The sequence below is a fragment of the Phoxinus phoxinus genome (assembly GCF_949152265.1).
Source record: "Phoxinus phoxinus genome assembly, chromosome: 24".
Lineage (NCBI taxonomy): Eukaryota > Metazoa > Chordata > Actinopteri > Cypriniformes > Leuciscidae > Phoxinus > Phoxinus phoxinus.
The window spans coordinates 9,983,716-10,002,870 of NC_136899.1; the positions used below are offsets into that span (position 1 = coordinate 9,983,716).

The window sequence follows — 19,155 nt, forward strand, 5'->3', positions numbered from 1 at the left end:
ACAAGCGATTTATTTTCTTTTTGCTGGCGTTTATAAACAAGAGATGGGAATATATAATACTAAAAGGAATATTATGTTTTAAACAGACTGCACGTGAAATATGTCGGTTTAGTGTAAATTTCATTTTTAAAAGAGAAAAGAGAGCTGATCGGATACAGATGGCGGAGTTTTTTTTATTTTTTTTATTTGTGGTGGATGTTAAGCATTTTGTTTTTATGAGAGAACTGTGAGATTCCACGGTGGGACAGTTTTGAAACGATTTGATTTTTGGGGGAAATCAAATATCTTTTGGATTTTAAATACATTTTTGTTGTGGTCGTTATTAATAGGCTATGTTTTTGTGGCTTTGTTGTTGTTGTTTACTCAGTGATCAGTTTTGTGAATACTTTGCCAAATATAATGTCATGAAAAGTGATTTTATAGCTAATCAATTAGATATTTTCGTTATGATAACGCATGTTTGGCTACTTTTGTTATAGCCTATAGGCTATTGCACGGAGATTTTCCCGTCTTACACAAATAATGAAAACTTTCTTGAAGTGTGTGTGAGAGAGAATTTGAGCATTTTTGAAGGAACTTAATTCTCTGTTAGCGAAGCATTTTGGACAGTGCTTTATGCGGCTACAAAGGGTCAGTTACTGTCAAAACCTGACCTCTCAGACCCCAGAGGGCGCCAGGCGGTTTGGACAAACCTTTCGTTTGTGGGGCAGGACAAACATTCACTCCTTCAGTAGCCTACGACTAAAGAACAGAAAAAGAAACCCTGGAGTCATTTTGTTAGACATCGTACATTTAAGAAAGACAATTATAAGAAATCACAGGTCGCGAATGGTATGATGATTGCTTTATTGACATTTCACTTAAATCAATATTCATGCAGTTTTTGATACGTCTCATAGACAGCACTTCAGAATGTCATAAAAAGCGAACAAAGCTTTTGATATGGTTTGCATATCCATATAGCTGAAAATGAAGAAAATACATTGAAATAAGACAATAAACAAATAGGCTAATCACCGATGATAAATGCTAGTCGTTGTACATTACACGCTAGATTTACGAAAACAACACAAAAAGAAAAGAAAAATCTCAATAGGCTAGGCTACTTGTACATCACAAAAACATACCGCAACAAAATAGCAATCTTTAATTAATTTAAGATGAACTAATACGCTAATAAAGCGATTTTCGTCAGATAGCCCGAGAGGAAGAAGAGCAGAAAGTACGAGGGTGGACACGAGCATATTTGAAAGTGCTAAAGCACTGTCAGCCACGCAGTTTCCACTTTTTACAGCCTAAAACAGTTCAAAAGACAGCAAACTCTTATAAAAACGCTAAATGTATCCGTCAAAGTATACTTGCATAAGAGGTGAGACCTTTAAATCAATAGTTTTAAAGTCCTCCGCGATGAGCAGCAGAAATACAGTCGTCAGTGGCAAATAAATAACCTTTACTCCGCCGCATTTGCTTTGCGTTTAAATGAAGGAAAAATCTGAAGCTCTCCGTGTCCTATTGCAAGCTCGTCTCGGGCTTGTTTCTGTTCTCTCTCGTTCATCCTGCCGAAACACCACTTGGGTCTGGCAGGCACGAGTCCCCCGAGGACTAGAAACAGTGGATCAGGGGTGAAGAAGTAACGCCTCTGTTGACCACCTCTCGCCCATCCACAGACCCACAGTAGACATGCCAATCCAAGGGCTCGTGTTTTACTGCAAACACAGCTCTGGTATTGGGTATAGCATCCTTATCGTGCGTTCCGGAAACAGAGCCTCGCTCAATTCAACCCCTTCGATTTTTTCATAAAGGAGAGCCGATCTTTTGATTTTTCTTCACGATTAACATCTTGTAGGGTCTTCTTTCAATGGCGACATTTTAGGAGATCCAAAGCTAATCAATCGGAGCATTTAGTAGCCTAGCATATGCGAATATGAACTAAACGCCTGATGAGTCAAGTAAAAGGATGTAAAGTTCATAAGCCATAAAGGCTCTTTTACAGGCTACTGTGAGCTTTAGTTCCGAGGCCCATTTACTGCCAAGTAGCCTACTTTGAAGATTTATTTTGAACACGGTCTTACTGATAAATATTCTGCAAATTTAAAGGCTATCGACCGTACCGTTTCATGTATGTTTTGTTTGCTAACCAAATGCTACAGTGTGTCATCAAGTGCCTTAATATCTTTTATAAAAGCAAAATTATATTCGCATGCTGCACGTTCTCTTACAACACAATAGCCTACAATAACTGAAAATCATTATAGCCTATACAACTGGGCGATGTGTTCATTTAATCTGATCAGCTATTATAGCCTTTATTTTACGTGTCAAGCGGATCCTTAATCAGCACTTATACAATTCATGTTGTTCTCATGTTATGTTTTTTTCCCCCTTTATTTATTTACATTGCATTTCATTCTTTCTTTGAAGACTACATAGCCTACTGTAGCTAAATAACAAAAATGTCAATTTCAATCATGTTGGTTGTTCTTAAGTCATTTTATAACATAACATTTTGAAATATTTGGATTTGGACTTTAAACTATTCCATATATTGAATACGGATGTTATTGCAACAATAGTGTCCAAATGCATGTCTGTCGATTAAAATCTGTAAATGTTAATGCGTCGAAGTGTAATGGGAGATTAATTATTTCTATCTCTCGAAAAATATATAGGCTATATTGAGGAAGCGCTGCACTACACGATATTTAGGCCGACTGCATTAAAAATAAAATCTGAAATTGCCATATTTTTTTAATAACAGCAGACTAACATTTTAAGAGTGTCATGTCTTTAATATTTCTGAATTTATTTTATTTTATTTTTTTAAATATACGGCTTTGATCACAGGTATGACTAAAAAAAAGAGAGAAAAGAAACATGTCCTATTGTCCCACTAAATATTCCAGGCCGTTACAGGACGCTTGCCCACCGAAAACAGATTTCCCCCCTATTAGATCATTTTAGGAATCTGGCTCGTACAGCCCTTCGGCTCTCCAAGTTGAAACAGCGCGTCATTTGCAATGTGGAGACTGTTGATCACCTCACTAATTACGTCTCTCTCTTTCTGCCTCGCGCGCTCTCTCTCTCCCTCCCTCGCGCGCTCACTCCCCCTCTCTCTCTCATTCCCAGAGTGCATATCGAGAATAGACACACAAAGACATGCGCACTCAACTTAATCAGCCATTTTTTTAAACAGGGCTAAAACGATAATAATTAGCAGAATAAAGACATATCGGATTTTCATTTCCTTACCTCCTTTCCCTTACCCCTCCACAACCGAAACTGCTAGGCAGTCGTCGACACATCTTTTACACAACCGGACCCAAAGGATCGACTCTTACTGTAGTATTTACGTTTTTTCCAATAAAGTTGGAGGATTACTGTTACATTTTTTTCTTTTTTATCCTTTTTTGTTACCTACTTGCGGTACCATTGGATGTGATTTTTTTCAGAAAAAGCAAATATCAAGAGAAGAAGCGGAGGGAACTGCGGGGGAAGAAAGTAAGTTTTTTTTCCCTTCAACTTTTATTGAGTAGTTGGTGTTAAATTTAGGTCGAGTATTGATTTTCTTTCGCGACTAGTCTTGCTGAATATGCGCTATTCCGCTGTCGGATTACGGCTTTATGTGATATAATTTCGACAAATGTCAGCCTAAATATTTTTCTCTCAGTTTATAGAACAGTCGTTTTGCCGAACTGTCAGGAGATGTTGCCCTATCGTATCTACCATACATCTTTCCGACTCCATTTCGTTTCTTGTGCAAGCAAACCGTTACAAATGTTATGTTTAGCTCTATTTGATAGCGTTATTCGCTGATACGGAGTAAAAGTGGACAGATTTGTACGCTCGCGGCTGTTGTGTTCGCCTCAGGAGTTGGACTCGCCTCGTCACAGCAAACGCTAAACAGCAGGGTTTCCTTACATTTGACCAAAATATCAATCTTATAACAACATAAGGCATACATTTTTAATAACATCTGTTCGAAAAGGCAACGTGTCGTTACGGGCAAACATATCCTGTAGTAGTAAGAAACGCGAAGGCTACGTTTTGACACGACGTCGCAAGGCGCTCCGGACCGGTGTTTTCAGTCATGCATCTTGAGATAGACTCAAAAGCGGCACAGTTCACCTCTGATAACTAAAAGATGCCTCTTCGTACATTTCTGTTACCTGCAAGGTATAAAACAGTCCCCCGGTTGATGGTAAACGATAGGAGGGATTGAACTCTTAACAGCAGCCGAGGGTCTCCTGCGATATCCCGGACTCCTTCGTGTCTGTGGCAGCAGACGTAAAAAAACGGAATAAAAAGGACCGAAAGCATTCCTATTTTCATCAGAAAGCGCATTCCGTGTTTAAACTACTTCTGTCTTCTGTCTTGCCCGTAAGTTTCCTTTTCTTCTCCCTTCATTCCCTTTACGTTTTTCCTGAGATAATTGTCCCCGAGTTTATAGTAAGGTCGGTAGATTCTTAAAGTTCAGAGTTTTCGTTTTTTTGTGGTAAAACGTTCACATTGGCATTGAAGACCGTGGCATGTGTGTGAGCGCTTGGCTTTTGGGTTGATGGTGAGTGTGAGACAGAGTCTTGGCTCCGATTGGAACGCGACAGTGACAAGGGCATCGATCGCTTCCATTGAGAGCACAGAAAAAACACAGGCAGTGGGGAGGCAGAGCACAGAGCCGCGGTGTGTATCGCTGTGTGTCTGCGCTCTCTGCTCTCTAAAACACCAGATTTTCACTGCCTGGATCACCGTATTTCTAGGATTTTCTCGTTGTTTTGATTTTACTCTTTACTGTTGGCAGCTTGTTTGTGTATTAATTGAGCTGGGTTTGATTTTTCTTCATTAGACATTGTGGATTTGTACGCTTTTTTTGCATTAATACGATCCTTTATGGATACCTGGATTTGTTTGCAAATTGGATTTGAACCGAACATCTCTGCATCTTTTTTATTGGATTCGTTTTTTCATATATAGGCCTATATTTAAAAAAAAAAATTTAATTTAGTAATAATCCAGTAATAACAACAATAACAACAACAACAACATTCTTATTATGATTATTATTATATTCATATTTATATCATGTCTTGCATGTAAATGTAGTGCTTTTTTGTATTCAACTTTTTAATTTTTAGCTTGAATTATTTGTATTTATATTTATGAATAAAATGTTTTTTCATTCAACAATGCTGTTGCTGTGTGACAACAATAGTTAGATGTAAAACATTTATTTCAAAAACGCTTTCTCTGAGATCTGCAGATACGCAAGGCTTCTGGATCTAATAACCGTGCTTTGATTCATTTTCAGATGTGTTTTGCGTTTTTGTGTCCACATAATTTCGTACAGTGTACAGATTGATTCGAAGCAGCTCGGAAAATCGTGAAGCCAACGCGAGGAGCCTTTAATAACTCTTGAGACATGTTCTGCAGTAAGATTGGCTGAGGCTTCTCCTAGGGTCGACAATGTGTCATTTCCATGAAGCCAAATTGCCCACTGCCTATATGATATTAATGTGCAAATCAATATTTCAGGGATTAAATTTCCCTTCTTCATTTTTTATGGTTTCTACCTCAATAAGTCTCAAGTCTAATAGAAGAGGCTGGATGATTTAAAATCCGCCTCTGCGGAGTGGCTTGCTACAAGCCTATCACAGCGTTCTGCTGTTCAGTACCGAAACTCCTATGGCAACGTGCAGGGCTTGACTGCCACTGCTTTGTGACATTAAGACACCCAATTTGGCTAAAAGGCTGAGAGATGACTGCGTGTTCGGTTGAATGCTAATACGTGGTTATCCCAGCATTGATAGTTGTAAAAGAGAAGCCCCATTTAAACACACACTCTCGCTGATGTTTGCATACACATGCATTCAGACACACACACACATACAATATATGCACAAATTTGACAGCATCCATCTTTAAAAATGACACGACCAACCATCATCACTAGTATCAGTTTCTCCCCAAAACGCCACTATATATATATATATATATATTTATTTTAAATTCAGTAAAGGCCTTATTTGAGAAATAGACAGGGAAATACAGTTTCTATTTTCAAATCTGGTGATATGAGCCATTTAAAGCATCATGGAGCACGGCTTATTTAATTGTTGGTCAGAAGAAGCAGGAATTTTTTTTTTTTTTTTCTTTAACCCTGACATTATAATAGTCCTCTAAGCTTTCTGCTGTCTATCATTAGGTGTTTGTTTTTTATTCATCTCGCACCATCTGGGCTACGCTTCACGGAGCGGCATGAATTTCATATGTGATAGAATTTTTTTTCCCATTTGGTCTCATTTTAAACCTTTGAACAGACCAATTTAATTTCGCCGGCACAGAAGGAAAAAATGTACATGGTGGAGGACAAAGACCTTTTTAATCTTGCTGCGACTGTATGGTTTCCTTTAAGATTCCCCGTCTGTTATGATTTCAAAAGCTGAATGTCGTTGTTATAAGATATTGTCCTTTTTTTCCACTGTCATTTTTTGAATACATCTTATAAGTGTGCTCTACTCAAGACTTACATTTTATAACCAGAACGATTTATTTTAGCTATGTTTATTAGGTTCTCATTTGCTAGTGGTTGTTGTGGTTTCCCAAGCACATTAACCATTTAATAAACTCCAGTGTGTGTGTGTGTGTGTGTGTGTGTGTGTGTGTGTGTGTGTGTGTGTGTTTGTATGTGCACTCCTCACAGATAGCATTGAGAAAACATTTCACATTGTTTTAAGAAGAACTATAGGGCTTTTGTTGTGGGCCCAATTGAATTTGGTTCGGAGGATGCAGTACTTGCCCCGGTCCGCAGAGCAGTGGGTGGAAAGCTGAGAAGTCAGGAGCTGGCTTAATGTATTAAGGGGGGCCTTTTTGTGTCAGCCCCGAGGCATTTCTGAGGCAGAAAGAGCCTCCCCTGCTTAGAGGCTTTCTGAAGGGTTAAACACTTGGATGGGGTTCAAGCTCCATAGCGCCTAGGGAAAGTGCATTTGAATATGTACAAGTTTCATGTAATTAGGACTTAATTTTATTAACATATGCAAATTGTTAACTCTGAGGTTTGTTCAGCTGGTGGAGATCATCTGAGCACAAACGGCTCATTGTTCCTGGGGCAAATAATGGATTTGGAGTCGGACGGTGGCAACGCATAACCAGCTATCTAATTTAAGTCGTACCATGGCGAAATTTCATTAGTAGCCATGGAGATGGGTTAATTGTGCTGACTAATGGCCCTGACTATGGCTGTGCCCCCCCCCCCCCCCCAAAAAAAAACCCCGGCAAAAAGCACGACGGCTTACTTAATCTGCCTCACGATAACACTTGTTTAGACACGTTTCTCTCATGTGGGTATTTGCATATGCAAATCCGGGGTCTTCCTGATCTCATTCGTCATGTCGGGCTGTCAAACACGCAGAAAGACAATGAAAGCGAGAGCGAAGGCTGTTGCTGATCTCACCACAGAATGGCCAGCATTATTCAGGCCGACAACATTCTTTCATAATTTGTTTCTGATTAATAGACCAAGACTGAGGCTCGTTCTGTTCGGGGCTTTCTGCAAAGAGAAGGTCAGGTCAGAAAGAGTTTCCACAGCAACTAAAGATCTATTCTTTTCCCTTTGGCTAATTAAATCACATTCTTAAGGCCTCTCCACTTTTTTGAGGAGGAGAATGAAGGAGCGGAAAAAAATACTGTCTCAGATAATCTCTAGTTTCCTTCAGCTATAGTTGGGGGAAGCCTGGTGCAGTGCTAGTTCTCCTGGAGTAATCCTGTTTTTTGACAGAAATGTAAACTGATATAATTGCTTTTCAGGAAAGGGAATGCAGGGTTTGTACAAGTGTAAAAAGCATCGGAAAAGGATTAGCATTTTTTTGCATAATGCACAGCGGCTTTGAATGGGGCACTGAATGGTTGACTGAGTGACTTAGATGAAAGCAAGATGGAAACGGTGCCTTCTCGTCCTTTCTTTCCAGGCCCCGCTTGTCCCCAAAGATGTTTGTCGAGGACTTGAGACAACAGGCGCAGGCTTCATATTCTTGAAGTCTCCCTCCCAAGATGCCTGCAGATTTTGTCATCATGTGAAGTAATATGTATGATAATGGTCTCTCTCTCAACTGGTAAATAGCAGCCCGTATGCTTTATTCAGTAGCGTTCAGGCACAACAGCAGAGCTAGCGAGTGGATTCTGCAGAGATGGGATTTCTTTCTTCCTCCTGTGTCCTCAATTTAAACAGAAAAGGTTTTGATTGTACGATAGATATGTGTGTACTTAGTTTTTATTTCTTTTCGTTCTTTTACACTCTTCAATATAAACAGGAGCGATAACCCAAGGAATATGTTTGGAATCCTTTTGATATTCAGAGAAAAACATTCCAAGCGTGAATTTTTGTGTGTGCATGTGCGTGTGTTAAAAATAAAACGATTAACACAGCATTCATATATTATAGATGAAGCGTTTTGGAGGACGGCCTGATTCTAGCGCTAGTTTTTGTGTTTGGGGGGAGGTGCCGTGTGACGTGAGCACCACTTCCGTGATTTCAGCGTCACTGACATCGCGATCTATTAAATGAACGCGAGCTGTTGCCAGAGACGTTTTCCCTGTGTTTTGTTGTGTTCTGTGAAGCCTTGATCATCTTTCACTGACCTTTTATAGACTAGAGCTGTCCTTTCATATGCAAATGATTAAGGGAAAGGAATTGTAGCCAGGATAAGTGCTCACAGGTTATCACGAACAAAACTATTCTTCTTCTATTCTCTTCTGTCTCTTATTCCAACCGTTCCAGGGGTGAAAAGCAAGTAGCTTTGAGTCGATTGTGAAAGGTGGCTATGTCAGTCTTTTTAACTCTGGCGCTAAAGAAAAGGATACACCGTAGATGACGGTTCACGTCTGTGCATTTCAAACAAAGCTCTCAGTTAGACAAGTCATGCTTTAGTGTCTGGTTGAATCAGGCGTGTACTGACAAGCTCAACCAGATGTTGATGTGGGCCCGGTTGCCAAGTGAAACTTGTATGCTGTGGATTGTCCCCCTTTCCGCCCCCACCGGCCCTCGAGATGTGCTCTCCTTACTCCACAGCTTGGATGTTAAAAACGTCTCTTCCTCTTCCGCGACTTGCACTCTATTCCCCCCGATGTGTGAGAACACTGACTGATGAGGACATGGACATTTCAAACAATCGTAAGGGTTGTTATGAGAAGGACGTGTTATCGTGAGGAAATGTAATTTTTGTCCTCATTGAGAACTTTCATTTTTGAGCGCAGTTATCTAAATGTTTTTGTTGCTCTTGGTCCTTTGCCAGTCAGGATTACATTACTTTTACTGTCAGCTTGCGTCTCATCGGAGAAGGGGATTTTTCCCCTTCATATTCTCAGGCCTTCCTTGGTTTTTTGTGACGCCTTCTCCACAGGATATTAAAAGGGGGGGGGGGGGGGGAAATCCAACCAAAGCAACATTTAGGCATCTCATTGGAAAAAATGCAGTCATGTATGGAAATGAACAGAAACGACCAAAATATTGTGTATAAAATCCAAAGAATCGCATTTTGACATCACATGTTTTCGAGTACATATGTAGTCATCGTCGCTGAGGCTATTAGCAGCTAAAGGTCAAAAGCCTTGTGATGTGTAAAAATAAGCTAATTATTATTTTTAATTATTATTATTTAATTATTATTTTAATTATTATTAATTATTATTTTTAGAGGATTTAAAAATATTTCAATTTATTGTAATATTGCGTATACATATTAGCAGTTGACATTACGTCTGTCTCACGTTTCAAAGCAGTTGAGATTCTATGCTGGAAATCTTTTTTCATACCATGCAATAATATAATCTCATGAGAATATTTATGTCTCTGTAGATCACAGCATCGCTAACAGCAACCGAGTGTGCATTAAAGGTAACCTCTTCATTGACAAAGTATCATGCAGAGGGATTCTCATATAGCCACAGCTATTGTGAAGCACTTTATGTCCAAGTACAGTTATATGGGCAAAGGTTGAGCGTAACAGTCTCGTCTTGTTGCTGTTTCTCCCTCCATATGTACTGCAGATAAAACTTTATGTGAGCTTCATTTAGACAGATGTACACTCAAAAATCGTATGCACCCTCATTGCCGATCTCAGCTGGATAACAAGCCCATTATTAGTCGTCAAGAGAGGGTTGAGACCATAATTGAATATGTATGACCGGTAGTGCCTTATGTAAACAGATAAATGAGAGCCTGCCCTCATGAATATTCATGCTGCTTCGTTCATCTGGCCCTATGATGAGGATATTAACACGGCTGTTCCACCTTTGTGTATATGTGTATTAAGGATGATAACGATTAGTTGACGATTGATAAATTGTCAATAATAATTTAATCATTAACTTATTGATGATCCATTAAGAAAGGTCATCAATAGAGTGCGTAGTTTTGAGGCGCATGGTTCATGTGCAAAACGTGCCGCAGACTGACACACCAGGAAAAATGAAGCGAGCGCGCCGTAGTTATATTATAATATTCGAAACATAATTAACCAAGGGTCCAAACAAACCTTCCAAACAAGTGATTTTACTGAACATAATAACTACTATACAGCACGATAAAAGTACATAGCGACAAGTAATAAGATCCTGGTTGATAAGTGATCTTCCAGCACTGTTTCAGCTGTGCTCTCATGGTAAATCAAGACCTGTCAATCTAAAACAGTGTCCGATCGGTCTCTACACATCGTCCCTACCCACTTTACTCACCCCACCACACTCAAGATCCAGTTTCCGTTGGTTGAACTATCAAATGACGTTGAAAAATCGCGATGCGCTCTGATCCCGGAAGTCCCGTAGCTTTAGCCAAGCAGCGTGTTGTCACTTTTTACGCATCGTCTTATGGTTTTTGTTATGTTGTTTATGGGCTCGCTCGAGACCACCTGCTCTAAATACAGATATGTGATCTACTATGGTTTGCTAATGTTTCGTGATGTACTTTTTTTTTTTTTTTTATACAAATACTTGGTATATTTTGGTCTCTAACTGAAACAAATATGCTTGCTGGTTGAGACCTTTACAACGATAATATGAGACAAGTCTATCTGTTATGTGCAGTGATTTTACAAATCACATTTTCATGTAAAGCAGTTATTTTTTTCACGCTATGAAAAGGATTACTTCTAATTTGTCAGGAAATTTAAAAGCACTTGCTAAGTGATGGTCATATTCCCTATATTCTCTGTAAAGCCAAGCTTTAAAGCGACACCTATTTTGAGTTGGTTAAGCAAGTGGTTAAGTATCGTGATAACTTGGTAGCACCACTCGCTTTGGATTTAAGAGGTTAAGGTTAATGATTAATCGATTGTTAATTTAAACAATGATTGATTATGGGAATTTATGTATATTGACATCCCTAATGTGTATGAAGAAAAAGAGCAGTTTTCCAGACATGACATTGGCCCACTGTTTGCATTTGTCCAGGGGCTGGGCAGGAGAAGTCCCCGGAGAAGAATTTGGTTAATGCTAGACTTCTCATATCCTGTCTCGCTCTGGTCTGGCATGTGCGCTGGAATCATCTTTAATTATTTGCTTTAAAGGGGGTTAGACTTTCCATCAGTCCAGATGAGTGGCACGGACTGAAGGCTGGTTTTGTGTGGGCGCTCGAAGTCCCAGCGTGGTGACCGTCTTTTTAGAACGAGATTGAATGTGCGGTTCGTGGAGCTCACGTTAGAGAATTGTGGTCATGAAATGAAAAGAACTAAGTATCACATTGAGCCGAGAGAAAAAAGATAATGGTGTCGTCTGTATTTTGGGCTTTTGAAGAAACAACGATTTTCTGCCTCACCTTGTCCTCATTTTTGGCAGTTTTCTTTTAGTTTTATATGGAGACAATAGGGTGACCGGCTTGCCGTGCCCATAACCATTTAAGTTATGGGCAATCAAAGAAAGTGTAATAAAAAAGACCTATGGAAAGTGTATGAAAAAACATTAAGGAAAATTGAGATCCTTTGGGGTGTTTCATATAAAATCAAATCGGAGGCCTTTGCAAAGATCAAGCGATGCATACGAATGGCGAACCGGAGGGCTGTTAAATCTGACGATGGATGGGGCTAGAAGAATATTTGAGAAAGCACAGATTATTTTCCATTTAATGCCTGCGAGTCTGTGAGATTTGTTGAAACAAATGTATATGTGCCATTTCATGTGCTCGCATCTGGGCTTTGCATTTCAAAACACTCCCTCACCGCAGCTTTATGCTTATTACTGCATGGCATTTGATAGCAAAACAAATCATTCTTCCCCCTGACTATTACCATTCTGAGCTGTAGGTATAATGTGTTTTCTTTGCTTTAATTAGTTGGCGGTTATGCTGATCCAGAGCTTGTTTTCTCTTCTAGGTTGTCGTTGACCTTAAAATACCCCCAGTGTCTTGTTGAGGCCTTAGCGATCTGAAAAGCATAACACAATGTGGCCCTCCCCACTGCAGCGCACTGATAATGTTACAGCTGGGCCAAAGCGGCCCATATAGGCTTTCAAATGGCATAAGTGGCAATAACCACAGACTCTTTTAATGTTTCTCTTCATTAGCACTGCTCACGGATATTTTTTCGGTCTCTTGCCCTTTTCATCTGAGAAAGAAACAATTTTCGGCTCTCTTATATCATGCCATTATATTAATGATTTTTTTTAATGAGTCAAAAAAAAGGATTAATCATTTTACTATGTGCGTCATTTTGTCTGGTGATTGTAGGAAGCAGACGGAGCGACGTGACTGAAAGATTCGTCGAAATTAACTTTGAAAATTGAATCTGTAGTTTGCGTGACATTCCGTTTATTTGATAATGGAATATTGTGGCCCTAATTTCAACTCATTCTAATTACATCTGACAGTTGTTTGTTTGGATTGAAATCCAATTAAAGTGTGTACACTTTTCAATCGGAATACTCTGGTTGCTTCTTAAAGAAATAATGACCCCATGATGGCTCTGAAAATAAATGTTTTTTTGTGGGCATACAAGGGTAAACTCGCAACAGCTGTCAGAACAGAGTTTGTTTAAAAAGCAAATGCCTTTGGTCTAAAGTTCATTTGGAGAGCTCTCTAATTAAATATAGGCCCGAACCTTAAGTTAATTAGTAATTCTCTGGCTCCAGAAATTAAAGAGATCTGGAGCACAATCTCTCGTGCTGCCATATAAAGGCATTAAGGCCTGTATTGGAGAACTTAGTTAGCAGTAATTCATGCTTTAATAGATTGTTTGACATGTTTTGTGAAATTCCTGCGTGAAGAACACTCGGGTTAGCACATAGCTAGCGGCTCTGGAATGCATGCAGGGATACCTGGCCTGTGATTATGTTTATAATACTAGATAATTACAGGACCGGCAGGCTGGATGCTATGTCTTTACTGAGCAGCTTGAACTTTAAACTTTTATTGTTTCTCGGGGAAAATGACAGCACAGAAAGGTCAGAATCTGCGAATGAAAAACGGGCTCTTGTTCCAAATGGCGTCTGCTTACTGCTCCCGGCCCACGCGATAGCGTGTCAAAACATTCACCAGGTTAAAGTTAGTTAACAGAGGCGACCGTAGGAATATAACACCTGTCCAACAGGCTTAACAGGGTATATTTTTAAACAGCTTGTTAAACTGTGTATTTGCCCCCTCCTATGTGTTTTTTTCGGAGGTGAAATATGTGGCCTGTTTTTAACTTTGTGTGCGCTTGGTTCTCACCTCTGTCTTTGCAATAAAAGTGTTTGTAGGCCATAGCCTGTATTTGTTTTGTTTTAAGCACGATTACGTGAGCATCACTCATTCTGTCAAATTCAATAGATTTTTTTGGGAAATTCTGCTTTATTTATTTTTATGTATTGGAAGTGCTTTCAAACAGATGTGCGTAAAACTACGATTTATGTAACTGGTAAGCGCTTTCATATTGTATGTATTGTACTCCACAAGAACATGTTTGACCAGTAGATTAATATTTATTTAGCACAGGGAAATCAAGGGATTAGTCAGTCATCATTTTAACTCTAATCCTGCTCTGCAAAAACTAGACAAAGAGGGTGATTACTAAACATGGACTGACAAAGCTACAATTAGATTCTCTGCTTTTCTTGTCGAGATTGGGGGGAAAAACACTCACACACAACACGCACACAAAGGGATAAAGCTCTGAACCTTTTTCTCCCTCCTGCAAAGAGAGAAAAAAAAGGCAGAAAGCAAACATTCATCACTCGTGCTTGCGCGGACAGCAGAAAGATCACGAGATGAATTCGCATCAAGCCTGTGAATCAGAGAAAACAACTCTAATTTTAGTCAGTGCCTCCTTTGAGAAATGTGCTTTTCTAGTGAGTCGGTGTGTGTTTAGTCATATTCTCTGCCAGTGCCTGTGCACGTTTGTATTTGTTTGTGTGTCATTACTATAAAGAGGAAACAGCATATCTGCTTTACTAATTAAGCTATAAGACTCACCAGGGGCAACGCACTGATTTGCATGTGGCTTATTTCTCTTAGCAAAACACACACGGCAAATACGCTTGATGGGTCTCAGGTGGGCAAACATGCGTGGTTGTCTCTGCGATGCTCTCGAAGTTAACTGTCAAAGTTAAAGCTGAAGCAAGAGAGAAAGAGGTGGGGTTAAAGGGATGATCTGCCGTCACGTGGACACGGGCACCAGAGAAGATGTGAAACCAGATGTGGGGTGAAAAAAAGGCTAAAGAGGAAGACTAGTGGGGAACCTGCCAGCATACGTTCCCCTTTCCCCTCTTCTCTTTTTTTCTCAGTTGAAAAAGAATGTTAATGATTTTTTTCACCCCCCTGCGCTTCTCCAGAGACACAGCCTCATTGTTTGTCGTGAGGACCTTTTCTTTCAAACTTAATTACCTTCTCCCCTTTTTTCTGTGACTTGGACTGAAAGTTTGCACTGTGTCGGGAGAGGTCGTCACACATTCTTTTTACGCTCCTTTTCATTAATCCGGGGTGTGCAGGCATTTTCTCTCCGTGTTGGGACGGTAAGGGAGGGTAATGGAAGAGCCTCGGAATGATCCGCAGGAAGCTTAAAGCCGGTTAATGCAGTATAATAGTCTGGACATAGACTGGCCTTTGTTTGTGCGGTTCATTTCGAATCAAGCGTAATTAACTCCAGAGTGTTTCCAGATTGCCAGCGAGGAGAAATTGCAGCCTTCTCTGCTTTGAATTGAGAAAAGACATTAGCTATGTAGATTATGTTTCCCTTTGATACCGGCCTCTCCTGTTAAAAGTTTTCGAATGGGCGAGGGAGTCGTATAAACCCGGGCAGTCCTTTTTGTTCCCCTCGTTTAAAGGGTCTTTTTGAAGTAATCTTGAATGTAAAACTCAAGTCATGTGATGATGTTTAAATATGATAACTTTTTTGTTTTAACTTCTCATACTTAAAACTTGTTTTGTTCTTCAAATTGTTTGACTCTTTTTTTTTTTTTAAACGCCAGCAACAGAAAGGTAATTTGTACAACAGCTAAATAGACGTCTTTTTGCTGATGTGGATTCGCCACACCCGACAGTAATGATATGTTGTGTATTGAAAATGAGGCCCTTAAATGTGGTTATGGCACAGGGGAGATATCCTGCTTCTACTGTTACACCTCTGGGCATCAACAGGGTCGGGGAAAAGCCTTTGTGAAAAAAGGGTCATGCAAAACCGTTTTTTCCCCCTCACTCCTCTCCCCTTTGCAATTCTTTCTCTCCCTTTTTTTGGACTTAAACAAGAAAGAATTAAGCCTCCCGGTGTCCTTGGAGGCTAGAGAAGCTCTTGATGTTTGGATAATACCACTTTGATGGATTTTTCATCAGTTCTTTCTGCATGGCAACAAATAAACAAGTATAATTAGACTTGTGAAGGCCCATTCATGGCTTTGTTAGGATTAGATATATGTGCAGTTTGCATGCTGTGACTCTCCTTTGTCTTTCCCTAACTCACTATGACATTTTGATAGAGGATTTAGTGTTGAGAAAAACCCCAGCAGAGGCTGGGGTGACCTTTCTTAAATCGGATATAATTCGAAGGCGTTTTACCTATTTTTCCTGTTTTTTTCTTTCACACTCGTACTGCAGTTCCACTTGAGTCACGCACGACACACATGTGCACGCTAACGTTTAACGTTTGTCTACGACTGCAAAAAAAAAGAGAGAAAAAGGACGACCTGAAAAACTATTTAGGGAAGAAAGGGTGAGTGAAATCCTTTTTCTTTGGGAGGCGGGTGGGTTGGATCAGGGGAGTCTTAGCACTCGGGTAAACCTAGCATTCCTACTCCATTATTCCTGTCTCTTGATCAGATCACATTCTTTTTAATCACTTCACAGGCAGCGTCTCCACAGAGCACCGAGAGTGAAGCTGAGACAGTCTTAATTAAAAAAACAGAGGTAGAAACACTGTTTGCCATCTTTTTCTTCTAATGGGAACGGGAGCCATTTCCATGCAACGAGATCTGTCCTTATTGTTTTGAGAGAGCGCTCTTTTGGTTCCAAGAAAAAGAGCTTAGTATTTGTTTTTTTTTCTTTTTTCTTTTTGTAGCCTTTGCTTTTTAGACCGAATAGAAGGAGGGAAAGCAAGACGAGAGAAAAATTGTTTCACAGTTAAGTTACAACACGTTGGAGGAATTGTAGAACGGTGTATAGAAAAAGGTGTTAACAGGGGGGAAAAGCAGTCAAAAAGAACATAGAGCCCCTTTTAATGGCAAAGTACGTACTTAAGACTACTTTCTGTCTTTTGGGTGGAAAAGAGAGTGTGTTAACTATTGAGATTTTCTTTTCTGTAGCTGGTTTGAAGAAAGGTGCCTGCATGTGATTCTTTTAAAGTCGTTCTTGTCAGGCATATTGAGCACTTGAGAACGTCTGGATAATATTCAGCAACTTGCTGTAGCAAACAGTGATTTATTTATCTATTTATTGTGAGAACAAATTGATGGGCACACTTAAGTTACCAGGCGGATTGTCAATGAAACGTCTTCTGATGCGAAATATCAATATGAAAGCTAGAGGTGCTCTCAGCATCCCCGGATACTTGCTTTGTATCAAAACAAGCGCAGCTCCGAGCTGTTTAGCTCTTTTGTGCCTTGCTTTATAATTCATAGCCATGTAATGATTCACATGCATAGCCAAAAATGTAGAGACACAGGCAAATCCAGAGGATGCATCTCTCTCAGCACTTCAAGTGTCAAGATATGCATAATTCATCTCAAACTGCGCGTTTTATGTCCGGACCCGCATTAAGCGATGTTGTGTGCTACGGATTGGAAGGAAAGCAACAAACACACATAGTTGCACACAAAATCTCTGCATAAATTCTGTTTTTCTGCCAGCTGAAAGAAAGAAAAAAGAGAATGAGGAAACCAGGTGTGTAATTACAGCTTCCATATTGTATTTGATACCTTTTAAAGTCTGAATTCAACAGGAACAAATCACAGGCAGCCTCTGACAAGGTAGACACATGAGGGAGAGTGTGTGTTTTGTGAAGGTTGCTTGTTTTATGATGTGCAGTGGGTTTTGTGTTAACATCGCTGGAATGTTGTGTGCGGCTCACACACTCACCCAGTGCCCACAGGCCCTGGAGGCACAGCTGCTGGCTCTGTGATCTTACACCGGGAGATGCAGAAATTATCACAGGAGAACACTGTAATCTAGCCCTCTCTTCCCTGCCAAACGTGTGTTTTTGGAGACGTATTCCTCTCGGCTTACATAAATGACCCCCACTGCACACATACATAGACACACCTTTTTCTTTTCTTGTGTGAAGCTAATTTTAATAGGTGCTAATTTTGCACTAATTGCTGCGCAGTTTTGCACTCAGGGCATTTGGGAGCAATCTCAGGTCTTTATTTTCACAGCAGTGCATTGTACAGATCACCCTCTCCGTCTTATTTATTATACAATTTAATTTTAATTTCATTAATGTGATAGCTTATCTGCATTATTTTTTATTTCTGTATGTTTCCTTGTGGTAGCTGATTATATTAATCATTATACTCGATTTAAATAGTACAAATATTTAAATTCTGTGTGCAATATTCATATTATATCCTCATATCCTGGGATATTATAATCCCCAAATTGCTTTGTATCAAAATAGGTATCTACAAAAAATAAATAAAGAAAGAATTTCACACAGCTAGGTGGAGAGGGCATGGCTGTATTTGTTTAATTTTGCATCATCTTTCAACCTCATTCCCATTTGAAAAAAAGTGCTTTTCCAAATTGCATCGTGTTCAATAAGCTATTATCAGATTTCCTATATTCTTGAGAATGATTAGAAAATAAAGCCTGGCACAGGAGACAGTGCTGCCGTTTTAAAATTCTTAGACTGTCTTGAGTGTATTTCATTTTAATTGAAAGCACAGCAGTTGCAAGCCCGTCATTTGTTGGCCTTCACCACAAATCTCTACCTCTTCTGCACACACTGATATCACCCTGAAAATTTGGAGCAGCTGGGTTTCTCTTCGCTCTCTGGGCCTCATTCGCAGAGACTGGGCATGGTAGGCACATACTCTTTGGATCCAACTCCATTCAGCGTCCAAACTTATGTGCCGAGTCCAAGTCTTTGAATCTGCATTGCCAGCCTTGAGAATAAATTGTCTGTGGTCCAAGAAAAAAAATAACATGATTGAAGGATTTTCATCAGCAAGGTGCACGTATGATTTGTGAAAGCCAGGAGTGACCCTGATTGAGGCAGTGACAGTTGGGAGATGGGCAGCCATCCAGGATAGATAACATCACAATGGTATTTCAAATGGTGTGCTTTATGTGCTTGGGTTTTTGTGAGCTGCCAAGGATGAAAAATGAAAAACAAAAAAGTGAAAAGATATTGTGAGACGGCCCTCCCGGGGTGACTGGACTGGGTGTGCTAAATATTAATTTGAGTTTGGGGTGATTGTCAGAGAGGCAATCGTGGGTTAGAATTGGGATGGCTGCTTACTCAGGGCTTGTTAGATACCTGCTGGGGGATCTCTCCGAGGGAAGATTTGGAGTAAGCTGATTTACTGAATAACATAGGAACCAAATAGATACGGCCTCTCTCTGCCAAAGTGGTCATGATTTGAATGTGGTGGTTCATCCCCCTTTTCTTTGCTTATTGTAATTATTTTGCAGTGATAAAGGGGCTCACAGAAACTTTTGTGTGGGAGTGGATTGATTTTAAGGGGAGTGCTGCACTGGTTAGTGAAAAAGTTTCA

The 19,155-nt window shown here is 39.8% G+C and overlaps 1 protein-coding gene across 1 annotated transcript in view; it reads left to right on the top strand.

Moving 5' to 3' along the window:
* Positions 1–3,118: 3,118 nt before the first annotated feature.
* The window catches only part of zfhx4 (zinc finger homeobox 4), a 75,876-nt gene continuing 59,839 nt past the window's right edge, over positions 3,119–19,155 (top strand). Inside the window, exon 1 of the mRNA XM_079602500.1 lies at positions 3,119–3,498. The gene's annotated coding sequence lies outside the window, so the exon portion shown is untranslated. The remainder of the gene's footprint in view (positions 3,499–19,155) is intronic.